Here is a 6,000-nt window from a genome sequence, read left to right on the forward strand (position 1 = left end):
TGACAACAAAGATCACTGATCACAGATCACTCTGACGAATGTAATAAGGATGAGAAAGTTTGGAATAGTGTGAGAATTAGTGAAATGTGACACAGAGACACAAAGTGAGCAGATGCTGTTGGAAAAATGCTGACAATGGACTTGAGTCCCCACTGTGGTCCTCCCTGCTGGGGTTCCAAAGAGTCAGACACACACACACAGTACTTCTATAGCAGTGCTCCCCTATGAACAGAGTCAGCCGAAGGTTCTTTGCCAAGCTTTATGAATAATTTGTCATTCACACATTCTTTCACAAACCGAGGGCATTGACAAGGGGTTGCAGGTAGGGGGACCTGGCTGGGATGCTCTCACCAGGCAACCTGAGGCCATGGCCTCTGAGGGGAGGTGGGGTCCCAGCTGTGTCTGCAGCTGACCCTCACACTGCTGCTGCTGCTGCTGCTGCTGCTGAGTCGCTTCAGTTGTGTCTGGCTCTTTGCAACCCCATGGGCTGTAGCCCACCAGGCTCCTCTGTCCATGGAATGCTCCAGGCAAGAATACTGGAGTGGGTTGCCGTGCCCTCCTCCAGAGAATCTTCTCGACCCAGGGATCAAGCCTGTGTCTCTTCTGTCCCCTGTATTGGCAGGTAGGTTCTTTATCACTAGCGCCACCTGGGAAGCCCAACCCTTGCACACGAGATGCCAGCTTCTCCTCAGATCTAGTTACACTTTGAACCTGCTACTACTTCCTGGAGAAGGCAATGGCAACCCACTCCAGCACTCTTGCCTGGTAAATCCCATGGATGGAGGAGCCTAGAAGGCTGCAGTCCATGGGGTCACTAAGAGTTGAACATGACTGAGTGACTGCCGGTTCACTTTTCGCTTTCATGCATTGGAGAGGGAAATGGCAACCCACTCCGGTGTTCTTGCCTGGAGAATTCCAGGGACGGGTGAGCCTGTTGGGCTGCCATCTGTGGGGTCGCGCAGAGTCAGACACGACTGAAGCGACTTAGCAGCAACTACTTCCTAAGCAAGGAGGGTTTTTGCTTTTGGTGGGTTTTTTGTTTGTTGTTTTTTTTTTTTTCATTTAAAAATTTTCAGTTTAAACATGAAAAGTAGTCTGCCTTTTCTGGTTTCAACTTTCTTGATGCTTTGAGAGTATCTTTCAGGCCCAAAGCAGGCCTCATAGGAAATTCTTAGAAGACTCAGAAACTTAGGAGATGAGGAGCAAAGAGTAGAAAGCAGAGATTCCCAGGGGAAGGTGGAAGTAAAAGATGAGTTCTGTTGATTTTTTGACGATTTCCCTCCACATCATGTCCTCCCATTAAGAGCTTTCTCTAAGCATGATACTCTCCTCACGGCTTTTAGAATTGGGTGAAGTTCATCCCAGACATACCAATGCTTTACAAGCAAAAAGAAAAAAAGCCACAGAGGCTGAGATAGAGGGGAAGGTGTTTGCTGGAAGTTCCAGCCCTTTCTAGGAACAGAATCAGCATGGGAACCTCCACGCCTTAACTCTCAGCTCCCAGCAGAGCTCAGCAGAGCAGAGCACTCTGACTTAGAAGCTGTTAACTTGTCCAAGGACCTTTTTTTTGGAGTTCTTTATTCTATTTGTTTTGGTTTAACTTAAAAAAAAATGTTATTGCAGTATAATCGATTTACCAATGTTGCATTAGTTTCTGCTGTACAGCCAAGTGAATCAGTTATGCATATATGTATATCCCCCACCTTTTTAGATTCATTTCCTATGTAGGCCGTTATAGCGCATTGAAGAGTTCCCTGTAGTATATAGCAGGCCCCTATTAGTTATTTCCTTTATATATGGTAGTATGTATACATCAATCCCAATCTCTCAATTTATCATTCTCCTCCCCTTTCCTGCTTGGTAACCATAAACTTGTTTACTCCATCTGTGACTTTATTTCTGCTTTGTATTAAGGTTATAGTTTTTTGTTTTTTTTTTTAGGTTCTACGTATAAGCAATAGCATATGGTATTTTTCTTTCTCCGTCTAACTTACTTCTCTTGGTATGATAATCTGTACCCATTAAGAATAGCATTATTTCATCCTTTTTTGCAGCTAATATTCCACGGTATATCGATGTATCACGCCTTCCTTATCCATTCCTCTGCTGATGGACAGTATAGGCTGTTTCCACGTCCTGGCTGTTGTAAATCATGCTTCAGTGAGCACAGGGGTGCATGTATCTTTTCAAATCATGGCTTTTTCCAGATACAGGCCCAGGAGTAGGACCGCTGGGTCATATGGCAGTTCTATGTTTGGCTTTTCAAGGAACCTCCATACCATCCTTCACAGTGGCCGTACCAATTTACATTCCCACCCAAAGTGTAGAACAGCTCTCTTTTCTCCACACCCTCTCCAGCATTTATTGTTTGGAGACGTTTTGATGATGGCCATTCTGAGCAGTATGAAGTGACGCTTCTTTGCAGTTTTGATTTGCATTTCTCTGATGATTAGTTGAGCATCTTTTCACATGCTTTTGGTCATCTGGATGCCAAGGACTTTTTTAAAAATTGCAGTGTAGTTGATTTATAATATTGTGTTAGTTTCAGATGTATAACATAGTGATTCAGCTACTTTTTTCAGATAATATTCTTGTAATTGTGTAATAATAATGTATAATTAATATTATACATTATGACAAGATGTTGAACACAGTGCCCTGTGCTAAACAGTAAATCTATTTTATGTACAGTAGTTTTATCTGTCAATCCCAGGATTTTTTCATAGGTTCATCTCATTTGAATCCTGAGGTCCTGGAGACTGTTTACACAGGGATTTTTGTGAAGAAATAACCTCATGGTTGTATTTGGCAATTTGCAAATAAGCCACTTAGCTGGCGTTTTATAGCTGCTGGGAAAGAGCTCCTGCTACTTCTCTTTCTGTGATAATGAGGGAACACAGTGAGCCAGGGAAAGCGAATGTCAGCTCACAACAGGAAACTCAGGGAACTCTCAGGGTTCCTGCACTTACGGGCATGCCTGGTGGGGAGGCAGCCTCCCAGCACAGTGTGAGGGTTGCAGATACACCCTATACCCGAGTCACCTGACTCAGCTTGTTTCATGATAATATCAGCTAGAGCCTTCTCAGTCTAAAGGTTAAATTCAAAACATGAATAGATTATACATCCAGATACATACAGTTGGCCCCTATGTCCTCGGGCTCTGCATCCTGAGATCCAACCAACAGTGGATCAAACAAATTCCAGGAAGTTCCAGAAAGCAAAACTTGAATTTGCTGCACATGGACAACTATATGCAACAACTTACATAGCATTTTCATTGTATTAGGTACTGTGAGCAATCTGGAGATGATTTAAAATATACAGAAGGATGTGCATAAGTTATTTGCAAATGCTGTGCTGTTTTATGGGCTTCCCTGGAAGCTCAGTGGTAAAGAACACGCCTGACAAGGCAGGAGACCCGAGCTTGATCCCTGGTTCGGGAAGATCTCCTGGAGAAGGAAATGGCAACCCACTCCAGTACTCTTGCCTGGAAAATCCCACGCACAGAGGAGCCTGGAGGGCTACAGTCCATGGGGTTGCAGAGTCTGGCGCAACTGAACGACTGAGCAGAAGCATGCCGTTTCCTATGAGGGACTTCTTTCTCAGATTTTGGTATCTGTGGGAGTTCTGGAGCCAGACCCCAAGGCTCCAGGGGACAACTGTATCTAATACATGACCATATATATATGTTTTCAACTTTTTATTTGAAATAATTTCAAAGTTACAGAAAAGTTGTTAAATTAATACAAAGAACCCTCATATTGTCTTTATCCAGATAAACCCGATTTTAACATTGATCCACGTGTGCTTTATCATTTACTCTCCCCTATATATGTAATTATTAATATAATGTATAAATATTAATATAATACATAATGTTAGTATTGCTGTGCTTAGTCGCTCAGTCGTGTCCAACTCTTTGCAACCCCATGGACTGTAGCCCGCCAGGCTCCTTTGTCCTTGGGATTCTTCAGGCAAGAATTACTGAAGAAATTCTTCAGGAGCCTATTGCCATGCCCTCCCCCAGGGCATCTTCCCAACCCAGGGATCGAACCCAGGTCTTCCTCATTGCAGGCGGATTCTTTACTGTCTGAGCTACCAGGGAAGCCCAAATTAATATTAATATGAGTCAGTTACAAACATTGTTCCTCTTTACCCCTGAACATACCAGTGTTTGCCTGAGAACAAAGATATCTTCTCACATGAACACAGATTAGTTCTCACATTCAAGAAATGTAACACTGATGTGATACTGTGATCTAATCTACAGTTCATAAATTACAGCTATAAGGCATTCCAAAAGTCTTAGTGCACCTATTTAATGTTTTAATAAAGGAAAATGTTTTACTCACTGCAGTTATCATTCATGACAACCGTCCCACCAATTTACATTAAGAACAAATTATTAGTTCCATAAAATATTTACTGATCTATCTATTTTCCGCTTGTTTATCCCCTAGCACTGAAAGCATCTGAATACCTCTTTATAAATCCAGGAAGACCTTCTGACAGTCCTGCTGGTATCAGGTTGATTTGAAAGATGTGATATATTATTACAAATGCAATTAATGGTAGGAAATTTTAAATGGTAAAATATAAGCTTGAACGTTTTAGCAACATTTGGGCTTCTGAGGCATACAAAAATGCAAACGTGGACGAGGAATATTCTTTATGAAAATTACCTGTGTCCCTATAAGATGAGGAAATGTACAGTGAAGAGCCGCACAAGAAGCCAACAGCAAGAGTCAGTAACCCAAGTACAGAACCCCCTGTTTCAGTGTTCATCCTTCTGAAAGGAAGGGGAGAGGGATATTTTCCACTGGAAATGTGTGTGTGTGTGTGTGTGTGTGTGTGTAATCATTTCATAATAACGTAACATGGAATTGCATCAATACCACCTACTTACCCTCAGACCCACAATCTTACCTCCCTTTCTTCTATGTCATTGCAGAGATGTCTTACCAGGTCAAGGCTCCCCCAGGAATCCATCAAGCGCTCTCTTTCCCGCCCTTCCTCCCCCAGCTTGCCTTCCTTCTCCTCTGGCTTTTTCCCGGAGGCCTGGAGCCTACTCAACTCTTCTTGTCCAGAGAGCCAAGTCCAAGTACCCCTCACCTGGAGCAGGTTGAGATGGTGGGTGTTGTGCCTGTGGGGAGGCCGAACTGGGAGGTGTGGGGTCAGAGACAAGGAACCAAATGGACATGTGAGTAAAGAGCTACCACGTGAGTAGAAAGTAAGCCTTCAGTCCAGAAGGAGAGAGCCTGGGCTGATGGGAAGAAGTTAAAATTAACTTGATAAAATCCCAATGTGCAGAGATAGGGTAAGGAGCGAAACAATACATCAAATGACTAAATACATCTCTGGCAGGTAATAACTATTCACTAAGTATCTTATGGTATAAAATAAACTCTCATGCATACGAGTTGGCTTGAACTAATGTGCAGTGCCTTGAATCCAGGTCATGTCCTGATAAGAGATGTTACAGAGAATTCCCATCAGGCATTCCTTCCCTCCATTAACCAGCTTTAAAAGAAAAAAGGGAGAGGCCACAAAGGGAATTGGTGGCTCCAGTTCTAGGCAAACCTGCCGGGTTGGGGTCAACGGGTTTCACCTCCCGCTGACCCTCTTCTTTGCTTGGGAGGCAGCTGGGCAGATTGGGTTTCAAGAAGTCTCGCTCCCAGAGCCAGTCCAGGTGGCTGCTTCTGTCTGTTGACAGCAGACGCGAGTGCTAATGGGGAGAACGAGAGATAAGGGCCTCAACAGCAACCAAAATAACAGAACAGCTCAGGTTAGGAAAGAAAAATACCGGTAGCAGCAAGGTTCTCTCTGTCACGGGCAGTCAGGGCCGTGCGGACTCGCATCCTTCGAGGCGCAAGCAGCCGACCTGGGAGCACGCCGGGCGTGTTGCTGGAAAATGCAGGTCAGAATGATCTCCACGTGCACGACTTTACGAAGCATGTCTGCAAGCCGGGATTTATTCCAAAACCACCATCCCAGTGTAGG

The 6,000-nt window shown here is 43.9% G+C and overlaps 1 long non-coding RNA gene across 5 annotated transcripts in view; it reads right to left on the reverse strand.

The window, feature by feature from the left end:
• The window catches only part of LOC138425313 (uncharacterized), a 168,662-nt gene extending 163,436 nt beyond the window's left edge, over window positions 1-5,226 (reverse strand). For 3 of the 5 annotated variants that reach the window (XR_011251162.1, XR_011251161.1, XR_011251164.1), the window contains exon 1: window positions 5,113-5,206. This is a non-coding gene — a long non-coding RNA (uncharacterized lncRNA). Of the gene's footprint in view, window positions 1-5,112 lie in introns of all 5 variants that reach the window. The other 2 variants (XR_011251166.1, XR_011251163.1) reach the window with 2 other exon arrangements.
• Between the last annotated feature and the right edge of the window lie 774 nt (window positions 5,227-6,000).

The sequence above is a fragment of the Ovis canadensis genome, chromosome 20, assembly GCF_042477335.2.
Source record: "Ovis canadensis isolate MfBH-ARS-UI-01 breed Bighorn chromosome 20, ARS-UI_OviCan_v2, whole genome shotgun sequence".
Taxonomy (NCBI): Eukaryota; Metazoa; Chordata; class Mammalia; order Artiodactyla; family Bovidae; genus Ovis; species Ovis canadensis.